This window comes from Synchiropus splendidus, chromosome 2, assembly GCF_027744825.2.
Source record: "Synchiropus splendidus isolate RoL2022-P1 chromosome 2, RoL_Sspl_1.0, whole genome shotgun sequence".
NCBI classification, from domain to species: domain Eukaryota; kingdom Metazoa; phylum Chordata; class Actinopteri; order Syngnathiformes; family Callionymidae; genus Synchiropus; species Synchiropus splendidus.
The window spans coordinates 41276247-41297872 of record NC_071335.1 but is presented as its reverse complement, the minus strand read 5'-3'; positions in this window follow the sequence as shown (position 1 = coordinate 41297872).

Sequence of the window (21626 nt, the reverse complement as noted above, 5' to 3'; positions counted from 1 at the left end):
ATACTGTGCGTGATGATTCTTTCAATTTCAGGAGTGAAGCTATTCACTATTGTAAAAATGATGTTGACATTCTGGCCAGAGGATGCATGATATTTAGAGAGGAGTTTTTTAAAGAAACAGGTGTTGCACTCTCGTCCATAACAATCACCTCTGTGTGTATGGCTGTTTTCAGGACCAACTTTTTAAAACCAGACACATTAGCAATACCATGTCCCAACAATTATGTAATAAAAGGTAACAAGAGGTTCTCACATGCTTCCATCCATTGGTAGCTATGGCAATCACACAGACAGGGCATTTTGATACAACATGCCTTGAACCGTGGGGAGATGGTGTTTGGCCAGTATTTTGTTGACGGTTATGCTAAAGTTGACGGTGTTAAGCAGGTCTGGGAGTTTTATGGATGTTTCTCCCACGGTTGTCCTTCATGTGTCGACCCACATGCAGTCTGTCTGTTAAGAGGTAGACCATATGGTGAATTCTACTCTGCTACGATGGAGAGAGAGCAGGCGTTAAAGTCTGATCATGAGGTGCATCTTATTACCATCTGGGAACACGAATGGCGTTCACTTCGACAATCGTGTGATAATCTCAGAGATTTTCTCTTAGATTTTGACACCCCTGAGCCTCTCAACCCTCGTAATGCCCTCTACGGCGGTAGAACCAGCGCTTTAAAGCTGCGTTACACGGCCAACCTGGTGAAAAAGTTGATTACGCTGATGTCACCTCTGTATCCTTACGTCAACAGCACGTGTTCCTAGGTCACCCCCGAAAAATTCACAAGGACTTTGGGGATCCCAGACAGTACTTTGGTCTTATCAAGGCGGTTGTCTATCCTCCTCGGGTTTTATATTACCCGTTTTACCCTACAGAGGACCAGGCGGTAAATTACACTTCACGTTATGCAGTATCTGTTCAAGTCGTATTGTCCAAGACAGTGGCTGTACGCATAATGATGATGAGCGTGCTTCGACAGGGGTCTGGGTCACGGTTGAGTTCAACAAGGCTCTGGACAAGGGATACAAGGTGGCCAAGATTATCGAAGTATGGCATTTTGATAGATCTAGCGATTGTATTTTCACAGGTTACATCCGTACATTCCTGAAGGGCAAGCAGGAGGCTTCTGGTTACCCTGCTGAGGCCGTTGATCAGGAAAGCCACGACAAATACATTTAGGATTATCAAGCACATCGGGGGATTTTGCTTTGTGCTGATAAGATTTGTCACAACCCTGCAAAGAGACAGGTGGCTAAGGCTTTGGTTAATAGCCTTTGAGGCAAGTTCTGTCAGAAAGAGAACATGTCTCAGGTTTCTGTAGTGTCAGACCCCAACGAGTTTTTCAGTTTCTTGCTTTCAGGGAAATACGAGGTCAGCTACTTTAACATGCTGGATGAGAAAAAAGTTGTGATACAGTGGCGTTACAAGGGTCTCTACCCTCCTGGTAAAAGCACCAATGTTTTTATGGGAGCTTTTACTTGCAGAAGGATGTTCTCTATGTTGACACAGACAGCTTGATATATGTGGTGAAAGACAGCAAGACGCCTTTAAAATTAGGTAACTATCTCAGTGATCTGACTGATGAACTCGACGGGGATAGCATCGAGGACTTCGCTTCGGCGGGTCCTAAGACATATGGTTATAGGACCAAAGGACAGAAGAAGGTTGTGATGAAAGCTAAAGGTATCATGCAAACAAAAGAGTCTTTTCAGCAGATAAACTTTGACTCCGTCAGAGATCGTGTAGAGGGCTATTTACAGAATTCACCTGATGGGGTGCTTGAGACCCATCAACACAATATTGTGAGGGATAAAAAGAACATCACTTTAAAAAACAGATCAGTTCCTACAAAACTCGATAAGAGACATGTGCGATAAGAGACGATTTTTTTTGTACGGCACAACCAAACCTTTTGGGTTCTGAGTTTTGAGTGGATGACTGGGTCATTATGGAAGAAATTCATTTTGATCCGCGCTTGAAAACATCATTTTCATGTCTAGTGGTGGGACCATCAGGGTTAGGAAAGACCCATGTATACTTGTGATGGATGATGTCAATTGTAAATAAAGATTGTATGTATGTATACGTCTTTTGAACCTATGTACAGTGAATTGCAAAAGATGAATAAAAATATCAAATTCATTGAAGGTTTACCTAAATCTTTTGAAAATGAAGATGTATTTCCTTCTGATAGAAAACATTTGACAGACATCATAAAAATATGAGTGTTATAATGGTGACGCAAAACTTATTTCATCGTAGTAAATATAGTTGTATCCTCGCAATAAAACGCAGATAAAAGTTCTTGCTCAACAAGTTTACCCGTCTCAAAGAGTTTTCTTTCAAGAAAGCTTTGAAGATGCTACAGCTGGCGCTCACGGGTACTTAATTGTTGATCTAACACCCTCATGTCCAGAACGCTACAGACTAAGGACTGGGATACTTCCTCATCAACGTCACACTGTGTCCATACCAAAAACGTCTGCTTAAGTCATGTCAGCACATATAAAAAGAAACGCAGGTTTACTTAAGGAACTATACCATGCTCCTTAAATGAAACGTAAAGACATTTTGATGCATAGTTCTCGGGACTTTATTCAAGCTCTCGATGAGATCGCCCTGAACGTTTCAGGGGAATGTACTGTTGTCGCAGGCTCAGTTAAAAAAAACTGAAAAAACAGAAGAAAAACATCTGTCACGGGTCAAGGACGTGGAGCGGGACCCAAGCGCAGTGGTGAAAGTCACAAAAGGCAGGACCGAGTCAAAAACAATATTTTAATAATTAAACAACAAAATCACGACAGAAAGCGTCACCGAACCGGGAGACACAAGATAAAGTCTAAATGTCCAAAACAGAGTAACCAAACGAGCCGAAGTCCATATACAAGAATAAGAGACCAAACAGAAAGCGTCACCAAACTGGGAGAATCAAACCAACTTAAATTTGGGAACGGAGAGACGAAAGTACAATGAACAGAGATAGAGACAAAAGAAACCAGGAAAGGCGGAAACAGGAAGAAACCGAACACTAACTCAGGCACCAGGGTTTAAGACAAAGAAATCCAAAATAAGCTAACTAGCGCACAGAACAAGAGAACGAACAAGGAGAGCCAAGAGAACGAGGAGTTACCACAGGGAACAAAGGAGAGCGTCACAGAAACTAGAGAAGAAATCACAGGGAACAAAGGACTCCATCTGCAGGAACTAGAGGAGTCGATCACAGGGAATAATAGGGGACGATCTGGCACACGGTGCTGGAGTCCAGGTGCTCTAATACTCAGGTGATCTGGGGTTGATTGGCTCCAGCCATGTGCCACACAAACAGGAAGAACGGAGGAAGAAAACAAAACAAGACTCGCATGACAAAATAAAAGCGGAATCATGAGAACATCAGACTCTTGGCTAATAAAAAGGCGTGCGTGAAGCGTAGATGAAGGATTCTTATAAAGCAATCGGGAGGATTCCTGTTGCTGTTGCTAGCGGCTGCCGTTCCAATCATTGGAAATCTAATAGGAGGACTTGTAAAGAAGTAAAACACGATGAAGACTGTCCAGAAAATGTATCTGGTCTCTCCTCAGCAAATTAACCAGTTATCAAGTCCAACCTCCGACATCTGTGAAACTGCCAAAGATGAATTGAATGAGAAGATGAGGACCATTCTGAATGATTCTCAGTTAAACTCGTATGAGAAGATTAAAAAGTATGATGCTCTATTGCAGAGATATTTAACCTTTACAAAACAGGATCAGAGAGACCAAAGGAGAGTAACTCTGACTTTACAACGAGACAGAGTCAGCGATCACCCCCACGACTCTGACAGTCGTGTCGAAAGTGTTCTAAAAACACCCTTTGTAACAGATGACTTGGGTCAGGATATTCTAAATATCCTTCCGTCAAAAGCTCGAAGAAATGCTGAATACATTATCCAGAGGATATCCAAAAATGGTGATGGTTGGAATATGAATGGCAAATTTATGTATGAAGGAAATGCTGTAAAAGGCTCTCATGTGATTGATATATTCAAGTACCTTTCCCTACCGCATAATAAAAGAAGTTCTCCATTACCTGCGGGATGGTCCTAGTTTCTCGTCACATTATTAAAGCTAAACATCCCTCTCACACTGCTGTCCAATCCTGAAGCGAGGGCTCAATATCAGAGACTTAAATCGAATTCTATCTTGCGAAAGAAAAGTACAGCTGAAAGCTGGTCTCCTGATTACAGATTTTTTTTAACACACGAACAAACAAAATAGGATTAGTCACAATAGTCTTTAAAATACTGAAGAGAACAGAGTATGTTGTTTCCACGGACAGTGTGCACATCTTTTTAGACATTGTTGATGTCCTTTCACAAAGTTGTATACCATGAGGTCATATTTTAAGGTATCGTCACTGTATAGACTTAATACTTCTTGGATACACAGCCCTCTAGCACGATGATGGAGGTAGAAGATGCAATGATGACTGTGATTGCAAACTCCAATAGTTTGCTACCTCTATTGTTGTGAACGACGTTAGTTTCTGACTTGTTCCTCCTTTGCCCCGAATGTTTCCATTTTCATCGTTCTCACCAGTACATCCGTACGAATATATTTTCCCCGAGCTTCTCCTGGACGGGAATCAAAAAAACATAAAAAACTAACTGAAGCTTGTGCCGTGGAACTTGATCCTCCTTTATTGAAAGTAATGGTCTCAGGAACATCCAAAAATCCAAACTTAACGGTCAAAACCTATATGTCCATGTTGTTCTTAACAACCCAACACAAATCAACCACGAGCTTACCTTGCGCATCCGCCGTTTTTTTCAAAAGACAAAAGTGGCCTTCAAATTAAAACCCACATATATTTATGTAAAGCACTAAACCACAAAACGACTACCTAACAGTGTAAACAATATCAAGTGAAACTTACTTTGGCACTTACAATGACCACATACAAACGATAGAGGGTTCTGTAGTAGACCATTGTTGTACTTGATGTTGCCTGAATGTTTCTTGAGAAACTTTAAAATACTTTCAGGGTAATGTGCAAAGTAGGGCCCCATTCCAAATGAGTCAAAGAAAGTTGTTCTACCGTCTTCTTCGAGAGTTAAACTCTGCCAGTGCTCTCCTGGTTTATGTGCCGGATGTGTGTTGACGATTAAATATTCAGGCGGTCTGAGGGGGTTGTGTAAATTGAGGCAACTTATCCGACGGCCATACACCGTAAAATGTGTCGCTCAAGAGACCTCTCAGCAGCCTCTGTAACTGGAGACTGTCCATAACTTTTTAATAATAGTCCACCAGCACTTGTCTTTTCGCATCAATCTCCAGAATGGAATCATAACAAGCGTACACAATCAGTATTACGGTGTTTGGTAAGGGTACTATGAATCTCATCTCCAGTCTTAAATTCCCATTTGAGACAGGGGAGAGAGCGTCGTTGTCGTCGGCTGGATTGAGATTAAATGCAAACAGTGAATAACCGCTGTTAAAACCTTCGCAATCAATGCTTAGAGGTAGATCCTTCAAATGTCTTCCTGTAGCTAAAATCATGGTATAAAACTCACTGACTGAAATACCGTGATTAAACTGAGGTTGAAAAGCTTTAGCGGGGATCTGTTGGCCGTCCTGACAGAGGGCGAGATATTCAGTGTTGTAATGATGAAAATTGAACGGGGAGAGATCTCTCATACCGGTAAATGCCTCATGATGCACCATCCCTAAAACCACGTATTTAGGTATTGAACCCAGAAATAAATTATCCTGGGTACATATTAATGAGTTTTCTGGAATGGAGTATGTTTTTACATTGACTCGTGAGAGTGGGCAGAGAGCATTTCCTTTAAAGAAACGCTCTGCATGACCTATTCTCACAGCTGGCGAAACAGTGACTTTGTAACGTTGATTTAAGCAGGTGACTCAAACGCAGATTGGAATCAGAAGATGGGTATTTAATTGTGCAGAACAGGAAGAGTCTTCTGATGCCGTGGTGGAGATCCCAGACAAGTGGCTGGTGAGGGTCCAGGAGTCCAGCTGGCTGCGCTATGGCAATGAAGGAGGTGAAGGTTGTGGAGTAGAGGTGCAGGCAGGCTGAAGTTCTAAGGCAGAAAAGACCGACTGAAATAACTCAGATAATGCAATATCCAGGCAGTGGCAAATAGCGGAATATCTCGCTTGAAGACAAACCATGAAGGGTTGACGAACAGGCGAGGACTGGCAGGTTGGTCGGGTCTTTATACCTTCAGGAGATTGGAGGCAGGTATGGATGTGACTAGGTGGGTTGGGCGGTGACGTCAGCGGAAGAGGTTGTGACAGACTTTCTTCACAAACAGAGAGGCGCCAAGGATTTTCAGACGAAAGGTGGAGTCGCGGGGTCCGGTCAGGCAGAAGGCATCATTCGCCCTAGTGAGTTTAATAACAGTGTCTCACAGAAAAATATGTCGCCGTGGAGAGGACCGAGAAGATGTTCTTCTCTGGATCTGCTCGTGAACTCTGCCCGTTTATTCAGGCCTGCGTTGGGACCGTTTACAGTCAACCAACACAGGTGTGTCTTGGTAAAAAAGACCGGCGCTAAACTGTGTTTTAAGAGTGTCGCCTGAAAAGTTGAGAAGTGTTTTGATCATAGCTCTGTACGGGTGAGTGGAACTGGACTGCGAAATCCTCCGATCCCCCAGGACCACATCACACTGGTCAAAGATGGTGTTTAGAGGATAATTCATGAGACCGACTGTTGCGTCGTTAGCCAGCAGTGTGCTATCAGTGTTAGTAATTCTTGCACGCACGTGTAGAAGGGTGTCGTTTAGGTCTAGATACTTTTCACCGTCTCCTGCTATAAAAAAACTCAATCGGTCCTCCTTCGCTTGCTACTGGAGCAATTTCAGTGTAAATTGGAAAGCTGCGTAATTGGCGGCGTGAATAAATCCAGTTCTGCCAATGTGCATTCAGCAGATTTCTGGTGTAGGAGTGCCATGTTACTGTATATAAGGTTTTTTAAAATATATCAGAGCTCCCTCTGGACTTCCTCTTGGCCCGTTTGCTTCTGTCAACTGACTTCTTTCTTTTTTTGTTTGGACGTTTATTTGAGCTCTGTCTTACACGTCGTCCTGGAGGGCGTCTCTTTGTCCTTCGTGATAAGACGGCTATACCGCCTGACCCTTCCTGTCTCTGTTGATCGCTCATTCCTCTCACGGTATGGGTGAACATATCCAAGGCTATGTTACCCACGTCTTATTTGAGATGGGGTTTCGCTTTGACAATTCCTGATGATCCATGATACAAACCAAAACATTTTTGAGAAGAGGGAACGGATGCCTCGTCCGTACATAACCGGGTCACCGTAGAAACCGGGTAGATCTCCGCCCACCTGTTTTTCATAATATTGTACAAATCTGTGCGGGTCGTCTCTTAAGCCTGTGTGGACCATTGTGTTTGTTTATGACTTGGTCTGCAAAGGCTGGTTATCTCTCTGGTGTTGTGATGATGAATGGATTTCCAGACGACGATTAAAGGGTTATATAATATCCTCTCAAGTAACAGGTCTAAAGTGTAGAGTCACCACCACCTTTCCAAAGGTAAAATTGACTGGTTTGTTAAGATCTGATTTAATTTGTAACTGAATATTTTCAATATGGCTCTTGGCAACCGGGAAATAGTAAGCAGGGTTAAAATGCTGTGTGATTATATCTGAGTAACTACCCTTGATTTCCACCATTCTTAAGAGCGGTGCATACGCATCCCCTACAAGCTGCGGTCTTACAGCGTCGCTGTAACAGTAGCGATGGTAAAACCCCGCTTTTAAATCAGGATGGGGCGCTCTGAACTCACTTAAAAAGCATTAGGTTCTGACCGTCTCCTTGAAGATCAATTTTTTGCCGTGCACCGTCAAACAGGAAGCGTATATCGTCATTGGTTTTTTTAAAGGTTTGCTCCAACTCGGTTGAAATCTGATTAATAGAGTTTTAATATCCACCCTTGAACTTCAGTTTGGAAATATCTCTTCCCGCCATTTTGAAATGTCAATCAACCACTCGCGATTCGTCTTTTGTCCTCTGAGCTGAGGCGCTGGCGTCTCATGGCTCTGTGAAATTCATCTTTATAGCGCCGCAACCTGTTAGCATCTGATTCTGATCCCCTCGGGGGAGTCGTGTTTGTGTTGGAATCAGGTCCTCTAGGGTTCGGTTTCCAGTAAAATGATGCCGCATCCTCCGGAATATTATTCCATGTGTGAGGGTATGTAATCTCCGTCAAAGCAACCTCCCATTTTCCGTTTAAATCGATATGTTGTGCTAAATCAACGCGGAAAGTACCAATCGAGTTGTCTTTAAAAACTTTTGCACTGGCCTTTGATGGTAAAGTCACATAGAAGCGTGCGTTCTTTGAGCCGTACATGATGATATGATGCCTGTTGTAAAGGAGGATCGTCTTATATATTTTTTATACCTGAAGCTTTTACCCACCTTTTGAATTTTTCAGGCCAGTTCTTCCACTGGACAAAGACCTGTCTTTCTCCTTTAACGACGCGTTCCTTGAGAATCTTTTCAGCGTGAAATACTTCCTTAACCAGTTGCACTCTTTGTAATTCTTGATCATAAAATGACCGCTGGATGGGTTCACCGTCGAAATCTTTCAATTTATGTACAGGCGGGTTGCGGTGGATACATTCAGTTATCGTGAATATCTCTTCTGTAAAACTCTGCTCATACTTTTTGTGAAATACACCTCATAGTTTTGATATCCTAACATGATCGCCCTCCTTAAATTTTGGCTTCTGCCGACCTTTCGACGGTCTAATGTAAAGATTGTCAAACACTTGCAGACTATTTTCTTTAGTTACTTCCATCGGTGTCATTTTTATACTACTGTGATAGCTGTGATTATAACTCTTTACTAGATCCTGTAAAACCTCGATGTAATGTAATCTTTTTAGCTGTAAAATATCTCCACATCCGATTTTTAAGAGTGCAGTTAAATCTCTCAACCACAGAGGCCTTAAAGTCACTCGCTGTTGAAAAATGAATAATTCTCTTCCTTTCCATCAAAGCCCGGAAACTCTTGCTAAAAAATGCTTTCCCATCATCCGTCTGTAGCTTTGCAGGCGTCCCGCTCTCATCCAGCACTGATTCAAACGCCTTCATTGTCTCAATCGCAGTTTTTCTTTTTAAAATGCGTAAATAGGCCTTCTTTGAAAATACATCTATAACGGTCAATAAGTAATTTTGATCGTCGTTATATCTAGCCAATGCCTGCATGTCCCATCAGTCGGCCTGGAATTGTTGAAGAGGCCTGTGAACAAATACTCTGCTTCTCGGCTGGTTTACGCACGGTGTAAGCATCCTGTTTTGATGAAAAATCTTCAATAGATTTAGAACTGACTGGTTTTCCAGTCTCATCCTGCACCCCTGGACGAAGGCGACTCACACCTCCAGAGGCCCCGGGGTGAAGAGGATTGTAATAAACTCTTTTAATGATGTGTTTCACCGTCATGTTAAACGAGAAATGAATGAGCTGAGATCCAAATATACTTCTTAATGTTTTTTATTCCACAGGTTATGTAAGGATTCAAACGTAATGTTATACAAAGAGAGTAAAAGAGTAAAAAAAAATAAAAAAAGTATCACATACGAGGGAATCTCGTGTTTGTGACATCGACCAGGACCGGCGTTCTATTCCAGATTCTACTTGCTGAATCCAGACGTTCAATTAGAGGATCCTCATGCTCATGTTTGATGTATTCATTCCAGACACTTGATTTTGGAGACCTCATTTCGAGCAAGACTGTCTCAGCCGTAGCCTTGGTTCTCATTTTCTCCGGTTGTACGTCATTCAGGGTCAAGTAGTGTTGTATAGCAGACAGAAAGTTCTTGTTACAGAGTCTCTTCATCAATGGGTGGAAGTTAAGACTGTATAAATCATCCTCCATCTCTTCAAGGCAGCTGTGTTGTAGTTGGCTGGGATGGTCTACTTGGCAACCGTAGCAGATCTCCCTCCAATACCTGCGCATGGTTTTACCTGGTAGATGAAATACAACTGTCTTTAAAGCTTTCAAGAAGAAACCGCTTATCCATCCATCCGTGTCATCATTAGCTGCTGGTTCTTGGTCTTGAGAAGCTGAAGATGAAGCAGGCGGATGCACGCCGACAGTTTCGTTCTTGGGGTAGGAGGTTGGTGCTCTCCCTACAGGTTCCTCCTCATCATCCACATCTTCCATTTCAGTTGCATCAAAGTCGTCTGTGTCGTCTTTGATGGTCGCTGAAGGACAGGCTCCATCTGTCGTGTTGTTGTTAGAACCATCGTACTCATGACCATCACCAGTTACGTGTTCTACCACAGGAAATAGAGGGCTCGTCGAGGAGTTGTTCATTCCGTACCCAGTGCCGCCTGTAGCAGCTCCGAGGAAGATAGTGCCAATACCTCTCTTCCCTTCGGTCCTCATCGTTGTCTTAGTTGCTCTTGTTTCGACAGGTACGTCTGCAGGGTGTCGCTCTGGAAAAAATCCTCTTTATAGCAGCCATCAGTGAGTAGGCGGTCCAAAGGGGGCAGGACTAAAAGGTCAGTGCCTCTTTCGGCACAAGGGCATCATTCCATCAGCGGCTATGCTAAAAGAGGCCGTCGATTTTCGGAGAAACTCCTGAATTTTCTTACTCCAAGCATCCATTGGTATGGTTAACAGAGTACGAAATACACCGCAATCAGAATTAAAATACTCCAGTACGAAATCTTGTTCTTGTTCACCCGTGACTCCTGTCGATACTTTATGGATGGCCATGAAGGACCATCGTCCTGATCCTGAGATTTTAGCCAGCCATATAGCCACGAAGGACGGCTTCCTCTCCATTCGATCAGGTTTGTTAGACACGGCTCCAGCCTTCTGACGTTGTTGTTCTTCTTCTTCTTCTTCTTCTTCAGCCCTTGGAAAATTTTCTGGCTTCACCTCTATTAGCACACCACAGTCGTTAGACTGATAACACAGCCATCTCCGTAGGTTTTGTCATCATCCAGCTGATAAATGTACAATTCAGTTTTCAGGTTTGACATTTTGGTGTATTCTTCTTCTCTCTGACGAGGCAGCAAAAGAAGTGTCAAGATGCAAAATAGCCATTTTGTCACCTATGGTGACATTAGAACCCTTAGTCACACCTGAAGACATAATCTTGATCCAAGAAAATGCAGATGAAAATGAAAAGGTTTTGTGGAAACAAAAAGGAGCTACTGTGGACAATCAGGGTCTCTGGCGATCACATGAAGGCAAGCTCGTAGCTCCAACTGCACTTTTGACCATCTTGATTTCGGAGGTGCACAGTGATCTGCACTGCACGCAAGGGGGGAAGTGGTGAAGAAAATCAGACAGCAGGGATATTGGTCCCCATTTTTGCAGACAACAACAGATGAAGTGCTGAATCAATGTGAGATTTGTGAAGAAAACAACGAAAAAACATCAAGATACCAATAGGTCATATTCCAGTCCCAGAAGGTCCATTTAAACATCTTGTGATCGATTACGTTGACATGATAAAAACGGTTCAAGGGAGACGCAACATGTTGGTGGTAATTGATCGGTTAAGCTGCTGGGTTGAAGCAGCACCATCTAAAGACTTGAGTGCTGAAACAGTAATCAAATTCCTGACCAGATAAATCATTCCTCGAGTTGGCATTCCGTCAGAAATAAGCTCAGACAACGGTGCTGCATTTGTACAAAAGGTTGTGAAGGGCATCTTGCAGCAACTTCGAATCAAACAACGATTGGGTGCCGTTTATCACACCCAGAGTCAGGGAATGGTTGAGGGGATAAATGGAACCCTGAAAGCGAAACTGAATAAGATCTGTGCTAGCACGAAGCTAAACTGGGTTGATGCGTTACCATTAGCACTGATGAGTTATCGCATGCAAACTCATCAAAGCACGCATTTGACACCACACAAGATGTTGACGGGATGGCCGATGCCGGCACCACACTTGAGGGGACCCTACAAGGGGCCTCCACTTGAGCAACTACAATCTGAACTTAGAAGTTATACGAAGCAACTAACTTCTATCCATAAGACTATCTATCTGCAGGAGAGAAAACGGGAGCTTGAGGCCGATCGTGAGGCCGGGCATTTGGTGGTTCCCGGCGACCAGGAGTATATCAAGGTCTTCCGAAGGAAGTGGCACCAGCCGAGATGTGAAGGTCCATACACCGTGGTCCGAGCAACACCAACAGCTGTCCAAGTCGAAGGCAGCGCCACTTGGTACCATCTGAGCCATTGCACAAAGGCCCAAGGCCATCACAACCAAAGAGGTAATAAAACAGGCAGTGAAGTCAATGATTTAGATAGTCAAAATGTTGATGACAAGGCTTGCTGTGATAATAAGTTGTCTGGTTTGGTTGTCACCAGGAGACGAGCTCGCGCAGCTTGCGAGACCGCAGCAGCCGACCAAAGTCCAGACCGTGACACCCTAAGTTCCAGCTAAAAAACTCGAGCATAACAGGGACTCAGTTAAGTACGATGCGATCACCCGTTGTGTGAAAAATGCCCAGAAACACAAAACGTTAAGCGTATTGGTGCAGGACAGGCGGAGTAAAAGTGGGATCCATGTCAGAGGTCAGGGAGCTCTAGGTAAAACACTGTCTGCCAAACTTGGAACCACACCACAGTCAAAAAAAAGGAAACGAAGATGACCGTCCAGTTTTGACCACCACTAGTCCTCTCTGTAATAAAACCACATTATTCGATTAATTATATTTACTATTTACACAAACCATACCTATGAAATATTTAAACTACTGGGAGAACAACTGCATGAAACTGGTAAAATGGTGTTACGAAATCGTCAGGTGTTAGATTGGTTGGTGTGTGTCACATGTTTGCAGATCAGTGTTGCACTTACATTCCAACAACACCGCGCCTGATGGAACATTTGCCATTGCAATGGATAAACTTAGAGATTCAAAAAATGAGATAAAAGAGCATGCAGGAGCTATAAGTTGGGCCTGGGATTGGTTACATGGACACCGAAGAAAATGTGGAGCATTTTTTGCAGAAGTGAGGATGACTACTGCAATCATACTCATCGTCATTTTTCTACTGGCATGTTGCATCGTACCCATGATGAGGAAACTGTGTCTGCGAATGACTGAGAGGCAGTTAGCGGTCACGACGGGACTTTGGAACGCACAGATGCTGAACATGATGCCTGCTGAACAACTGGCTCTCGTGGTGACTGAGAGACCACATCTGTAGCCATCACCTGATTAATTGGAGGACTCTGATCATACTCCAGAGGTGACTGAAGAATGAGGTGTTGTTATGATTACATGACAAATGTGTTTAAATCATGATCCTATGTTTCTTTGCCAGTATAATTACTTGATTATTGTTTCACTAAAAAAAAAAAAAAAAAAAAAGAAAATTTCACCTATGACGAAAAGTGACAACAAAAAACAATTGGGGAAAACTTTTGATGCTTCCGGAAACGAACTGACTAACATTTTCCTGCGACGCGGTTGAGATTTTTATTTAACCAGACAGCAGTAAACATATTGAACTAACTACAGCTATATGAATCATTTAGTTAACATTTTCTACATACTTATATCCAGTATATTGTCACTGCTCTGTTACAGTACGAAATAATCTTCAATAAAATAAAATGGGATAGTTTGCTAAATTCGGTGTGTGGGTCTGAGACCCACAAAGGGGAGATATGTTGTGGAATAATTTGACCTGTGTCATTAGGGTTACAATGATAACTTGTTTTTCAGTACCAATGGAATGTTGAACAGATATCCACCCACTCTGTATTCCAAATACGCCAGAGATGGTACCCTTGAAGTGAAAACAGGAATGTATGTTTTCTCTGGAGCTGCCAGAAGCTCTTGTTTTTGTGATTCAGCCAGGAGGCCAAAGGTGGACATGCATGTTTGTGACAATGTGTATCTGGTACAAGGAACGCCCTTGATCCAGCCCCTACCTAATGTGTTTGTACTTTGAACAATTTGATACTGAGCGATGTCAAGCGATGAAATTATGTTACGCTGATGTGGAATAAAACAAAGCTTGTATCCCACTACTTCTGTGGTTTCTTCTGCTCCCGACTCGACGCCCTGAGAAGTGTACCCCGCTGGCCGGACTACACTAACAATTCTCTCATTTATTGGCCAGAGCTGCTGGAAGCACCTGAAGACAGGACAAAGTGAGGCAAAGAAGAAGCAGCTACTTCAGATAAATAGAATTCTGCAAAAGTTGAGACGGAAGCCCAGGAGGCAGCGTGGCAGATTTCTGGCAAAGAAACTCCTCTGAAGGCTGCTATGGATGTTAGAGAGAAGAAGGATACACCAAAATGTCAAAACTGTTTGATTTATGGCCCTGGAGGTAATAAAACCCCTCCCCTTCCAGAGATAATAAAACCAACCCCTCCCCCTTTTTATATAAAAAAGAAATTAAAATAATAACCCCTCCCCGTTTTTATATAAAAAGAAATTAAAATAATAACCCCTCCCTCTTTTTATATAAAAAGAAATTAAAATAATAACCCCTACCCTTTTTATATAAAAAGAAATTAAAATAATAACCCCACCCTTTTTTTATATCAACAGGGAATTAAAATTATAACCCTCCCCCTTGTTTTATGACAGGAAGGGTAATAATTAACCCTATCATCCCTTGTTTTATAACAGCTGTGTGACTTGTGTGTATATATATTTAACCTTCAGACCGTCACAAGGAGCAAGGAACCAGCAAACACAACCAACTCGCAATGTCTGTCCCTACAACGGCGCGTGGATCACCAGTGATCAGTGAGACAGCTGTGACTGTTATTGAGGACCCGTGGATGGGTGCTGGGGCTCCCCGTAAATCTGTAATGTACCTACGGCGTACGCAGACGCCACCCGGGGAATCTTTGCGGGATGAGTGGTCTCTAGAGCCTTACGGTCGTCGAGGGAGATGGGGGTACGTGTTTAAGTATGAAACAGCTGAATTGTACATTTACCAACTGGATGACGACGAAACCTTGAGTGCCTATACGGAGATGGCCGTGTTATCGTCTAACGACTGGGGTGTGCTGAGAGAGGTGAAGCCGGAAAATCTTCCAAGGGCTGAAGAAGAAGAAGAAGAACAACAACATCGTCAGAAGGCTGGAGCCGTGTCTAACAAAGCTGATCGAATGGAGAGGAAGCCGTCCTTCGTGGCTATATGGCTGGCTAAAATCTCAGGATCAGGACGGTGGTCCTTCAGAGCCCTCCATAAAGTATCAACAGGAGTCACGAGTGAAGAAGAAGAAGATTTCGTCCTGGAGTATTTTAATTCTGATTGCGGTGTATTTCGTACTCTGTTAACCATACCTTTGGATGCTTGGAGTGAAAAAATCCGCGAGATTTCTCCAAAAATCGACGGCCTCTTCTACCATAGCCACTTATGGGATGATACCCTTGTGTTGAAAAAAGCACTGACCTTTTAGTCCCGCCCTTTGGACCGCCTACTCGCTGACGGTTGCTATAAAAGAGGGTGTTTTCCAGAGCGACACCCTGCAGACGTACCCGGCGGAACAAACGCATCCAGGACAACGATGAGGACCGAAGGTGTTCCGAGACGTATTGCCACTATCTTCCTCGGAGCTGCTACAGGCGGTGCTGGGTACGGAATGAACAACCCCACGCCGACCCGTCTACTTCCTGTGGTAGAAGACGATACAGGTGATGGTCATGAGTACGAGGGTTCTAACAACGGCATGGCGGACGGAGCCTGTCCTTCATTGACCATCAAAGACGACACAGACGACTCTGATGCAACTGAAATGGAAGACGTGGACGATGAGGAGGAACCTGTAGGGAGAGCAACAACCTCCAGTCCTGAGAACGAAACTGTGGGCGTGCATCCGCCTGCTTCATCCTCAGCTTCTCAAGACCAAGAACCAGCAGCTAATGATGAAACGGATGGATGGATAAGCGGTTTCTTCCTGAAAGCTGTAAAGACAGTTGTATTTCATCTACTAGGTAAAACCATGCGCAGATATTGGAGGGAGATCTGCTACGGCTGCCAAGTAGACCATCCCAGCCAAGTACAACACAGCTGTCTTGAAGAGATGGAGGATGATTTCTACAGCCTTAACTTCTACCCGTTGATGAAAAGACTCTGTAACAACAACTATCTGCCTGCTATACAACACTACTTGACCGTGAATGACATACAACCGGAGAAAATGAGAACCAAGGCTACGGCTGAGACAGTCTTGCTCGAAATGAGGTCTCCAAAATCAAGCGTCTGGAACGAATACATCAAATACGAGCCAGAGGATCTTCTAATTGAACGTCTGGAATCAGCAAGTAGAATCTGGAATAGAACGCCGGTCCTGGACGATGTCACAAACACGAGATACCCTCGTATGTGATATTTTTTTTTGCTTTTACTGTCTTTGTATAACTTTACGATCGAATCCTGACATAACCTGTTTAATAAAAAACATTAAGAAGCATATTCGGATCTCGGCTCATTCATTTCTCATTTAACATGTCGGTGAAACACATCATTAAAAGAGTTTATTACAATCCTCTTCACCCCGGGAGCTACGGAGGTGCGGATCGCCTTCGTCGAGGGGTGCAGGCTGAGACTGGAAAACCAGTCAGTTCTAAATCTATTAAAGATTTTTTATCAAAACAGGATGCTTACACCCTGCATAAACCGGTCAGAGTAAACTTTCCGAGAAACAGAGTATTTGTTCACAGGCCACTTCAACAATTCCAGGCCGACCTATGCGACATGCAGGCGTTGGCTAGATATAACGACGATCAAAATTACTTGTTGACCGTTATAGATGTATTTTCAAAGAAGGCCTATGTACGCGTTTTAAAAAGAAAGACTGCGATTGAGACAATGAAGGCGTTTGAATCAGTGCTGGAGGAGAGCGGGACGCCTGCAAAGCTACAGACGGATGACGGGAAAGAATTTTTTAACAAGAGTTTCAGGGCTTTGATGGAAAGGAAGGGTATTAATCATTTTTCAACAGCGAGTGACGTTAAGGCCTCTGTGGTTGAGAGATTTAACCGCACTCTTAAAAATCGGATGTGGAGATATTTTACAGCTAAAAACACTCTACGTTACATCGAGGTTTTACAGGATCTAGTAAAGAGTTATAATCACAGCTATCACAGTAGTATAAAAATGACACCGATGGAAGTAAGTAAAGAAAATACTCTGCAAGTGTTTGACAATCTTTACATTAGACCGTCGAGAGGTCGACAGAAGCCGAAATTTAAGGAGGGCGATCATGTTAGGATATCAAAACTACGAGGTGTATTTGACAAAAAGTATGAGCAGAGTTTTACAGACGAGATATTTACGATAACTGAATGTATTCACCGCAACCCGCCTGTGTATAAATTGAAAGATTTCGACGGCGAACCCATCCAGGGGTCATTTTATGATCAAGAATTACAAAAAGTACAACTCGTTAAGGATAAAGTATTTCACGTTGAAAAGATTCTCAAGGAACGACGCGTTAAAGGAGAGAGACAGGTCTTTGTCCAGTGGAAGAACTGGCCTGAAAAATTCAACAGTTGGGTAAAAGCTTCAGATATAAAAAATATATAAGACGATCCTTCTTTACACCAGGCGTCATATCATCATGTACGGCTCAAAGAACACTGGCTTCTATGTGACTTTACCATCAAACGCCAGCGCAAAAGTTTTTAAAGACAACTCGATCGGTACTTTCCGCGTTGATTTAGCACAACATATCGATTTAAACGGGAAATGGGAGGTGGCTTTGACGGAGATTACATACCCTCACACATGGCATAATATTCCGGAGGATGCGGCGTCATTTTACTGGAAACCGAACCCTAGAGGAACTGATTCCAACACAAACACGGCTCCCCCAAGAGGATCAGATTCAGATGCTAACACGTCGAGGCGGCATAAAGATGAATTTCATAGAGCCATGGCGAGACTTAGGGCTCCGGATCCTGACGCCAGCGCCTCACCTCAGAGGAAAAAAGACGAATCACGAGGGGTGGATCGACATTTCAAAACTGCAGGAACAGATATTTCTAAACTGAAGTTCAAGGGTGGATATTACAGCTCTATTAATAAGATTACAACCGAGTTGGAGCAAACCTTTAAAAAAACCAATAACAATATACGCTTCCTGTTTGACGGTGCACGGCAAAAAATTGATCTTCAAGGAGACGGGCAGAACCTAGTGCTTTTTAACTCGCCTTTAGCTTACATGTTAGGTGTAGAGCCTGGTCATTGGATCAATTTTTGCGAGTTCAGAGCGCCCCACCCAGTTGATTTAAAAGCGGGGTTTTACCATCTTTACTGTTACAGCGACGTTGTAAGACCTCAGCTTGTAGGGGATGCATATGCATCGCTTTTAAGAACGGTGGAAATCAAGGGTCGTTACTCAGATATAATCACACAACATTTTAACCCTGCTTACTATTTACCAGTTGCCAAGAACCATATTGAAAATATTCAGGTACAAATTAAATCAGATCTTAACAAACCAGTCAATTTTACCTTTGGAAAAGTGGTGGTGACTCTACACTTTAGACCTGTTACTTGATAGGATATTATATAACCCTCGTATCGTCGTCTGGAAATCCATTCATCATCACAACGCCGGAGAGAGATAACCCTCCTTTGCAGACCACGTCATAAACAAACACAATGGTACATGCAGGCTTAAGAGACGACCCGCACAGATTTGTACAATATTATGAAAAACAGGTGGGCGGAGATCTACCCGGGTTCTACGGTGCCCCGGTTATGTACGGACGAGGCATCGGTTCCCTCTTCTCAAAAATGTTTCGGTTTGTATCACCTCTGTTGAAAAGAGGTATTGCCATAGCAAAGCCTCATCTCAAATCAGCATTGGGTAACACAGCCTCGGATATGTTCACCCGTACCGTGAGAGGAATGAGCGATCAACAGAGACAGGAAGAGTCAGGTGGTATAGCCGTCTTATCACGAAGGACAAAGAGACGACCACCAGGACGACGTGTAACACAGAGCTCAAATAAACGTACAAACAAAAAAAGAAAGAAGCCAGTTGACAGAAGCAAACGGGCCAAGAGGAAGTCCAGAGGGAGCTCCGATATATTTTAAAAAACCTTATATACAGTAACATGGCGCTCCTACACCAGAAATCTACTGAATGCACATTGGCAGAACTGGATTTATTCACGCCGCCGATGACGCAGCTTTCCATCGAGGACAAAATTTACACAGAAATTGCTCCAGTAGCCGCTATCAGCGAAGGAGGACCGATTGAGTTTTTTATACCGGGAGACGGCGAAAAGTATCTAGACCTAAACGACACCCTTCTACACGTGCGTGCAAGAATTACTAATGCCGATGGCACCCCGCTGGCTAACGACGCAGCAGTCGGCCTCATCAATTATCCTCTAAACACAATCTTTGATCAGTGCGATGTGGTTCTGGGGGATCGGATGATTTCGCAGTCCAGTTCCACTCACCCGTACAGAGCTATGATTGAAACACTTCTCAACTTTTCCGGCGACACTCTTAAAACACAGTTTAGCGCCGGTCTTTTTTACCAAGACACACCCGGGTCGGTCGACTCGATCGTCACTGTAAACGGACCCAACGCTGGCCTTAATAAACGGGCAGAGTTCACGAGCAGATCCAGAGAAGTACACCTTCTCGGTCCTCTTCACAGCGACATATTTTTCTGCGAGAGACTGTTATTAAACTCGGTCGATTTAAGAATTAAACTCACCAGGGCGAACGATGCCTTCTGTCTGACCGGGCCCCACGACTCCACCTTTCGTCTGAAAATCCTCGGCGCCTCTCTGTTTGTGAAGAAAGTCACTGTTTCGCCAGCTGTGAGAATAGGTCATGCAGCGGGTTTGTTAAAAGGAAATGCTCTCTACCCCCTCTCACGAGTCAACGTAAAAACATACTCCATTCCAGAAAACTCAAGAATATGTACCCAGGAGAATTTATTTCTGGGTTCAATACCTAAATACGTGGTTTTAGGGATGGTGCATCATGAGGCGTTTACCGGTAGGAGAGATCTCTCCCCGTTCAATTTTCACCATTACAACACCGAATATCTCGCCCTCTGTCAGGACGGTCGACAGATCCCCGCTAAAGCTTTTCAACCTCAGTTTAATAACGGTATGGCGGTCAGAGAGTTTTATAACATGATTCTAGCTACAGGAAGACATTTGAAGGATCTACCGCTAAGCATTGACCGCGAAGGTTTTAACGGAGGTTATTCGTTGTTTGCGTTTAATCTCAATCCAGCCGACGACAACGACGCTCTCTCCCCTGTCTCAAATGGGAATTTAAGACTGGAGATGAGATTCAGAGTACCCTTACCAAACACCGTAACACTGATTGTGTACGCTTGTTACGATTCCATTCTGGAGATTGATGCGAAAAGACAAGTGTTGGTGGACTATTATTAAAAAAAAAAAGTTATGGATAGTCTCCAGTTACAGAGGCTGCTGAGAGGTCTCTTGGGCGACACATTTTACGGTGTATGGCCGTCGGATAAGTTGCCTCAATACACTCAACCCCTCAGATCGCCTGCATATTTCGTCGTCAACACACACCCGGCACATAAACCAGGAGAGCACTGGTTGGCTTTAACTCTCGAAGAAGACGGTAGAACAACTTTCTTTGACTCATTCGGAATGGGTCCGTACTTTTCACATTACCCTGAAAATATTTTAAAGTTTCTCAAGAAACATTCAGGCAACATCAAGTACAACAATGGCCAACTACAGCATGCTCTATCGTTTGTATGCGGTCATCATTGCGTCTTCTACCTCTGTCATCGTGCTAGAGGGCTGTCTATGGAAGAAGTATTAAGTCTATACAGCGACGATACCCTAAAAAACGACCTCATGGTATACAACTTTGTGAAAGGACATCAAAAATGTCTAAAAAGATGTGCACACTGTCCGTGGAAACAACAAAACTGTTCTCTTCTGTATTTTAAAGACTATTGTAACGTGTGACTAATCTTATTTTGTTTGTGCGTGTGTTTAAAAGAAAAATCTGTAATCACATAATAATTCAATAAAACATTTTATTGATGAAAAGACAATAACCGTGTACAAGACAATTATTCAGGAAAACCATCGAGGTGTTAGAGACAATTTCTTCCCTTTGGTCACTACACGTGTCAAGCGTCGTCGAGGTGTCGCTTTAGGATCCTTTGGGTCGGGAGACCAGCTCTCAGCTATACTTTTCTTTCACGAGATAGAATTCGATTTAAGTCTCTGATATTGAGCCCTCGCTTCAGGATTGGACAGCAGTGTGAGAGGGATGTTTAGCTTTAATAATGTGACGAGAAACTCGGACCAGCCCTCAGGTAATGAAGAACTCGTTTTCTTATACGGTAGGGAAAGGTACTTGAATATATCAATCACATGAGAGCCTTTTACAGCATTTCCTTCATACATAAATTCGCCATTCATATTCCAACCATCACCGTTTTTGGATATCCTCTGGATAATGTATTCAGCATTTCTTCGAGCTTTTGACGGAAGGCTATTTAGAATATCCTTACCCAAGTCGTCTGTTACAGAGGGTGTTTTTAGAACACTTTCGACACGACTGTTAGAGTCGTGGGGTTGATCGCTGACTCCGTCTCGTTGTAAAGTCAGAGTTACTCTCCTTTGGTCTCTCTGATCCT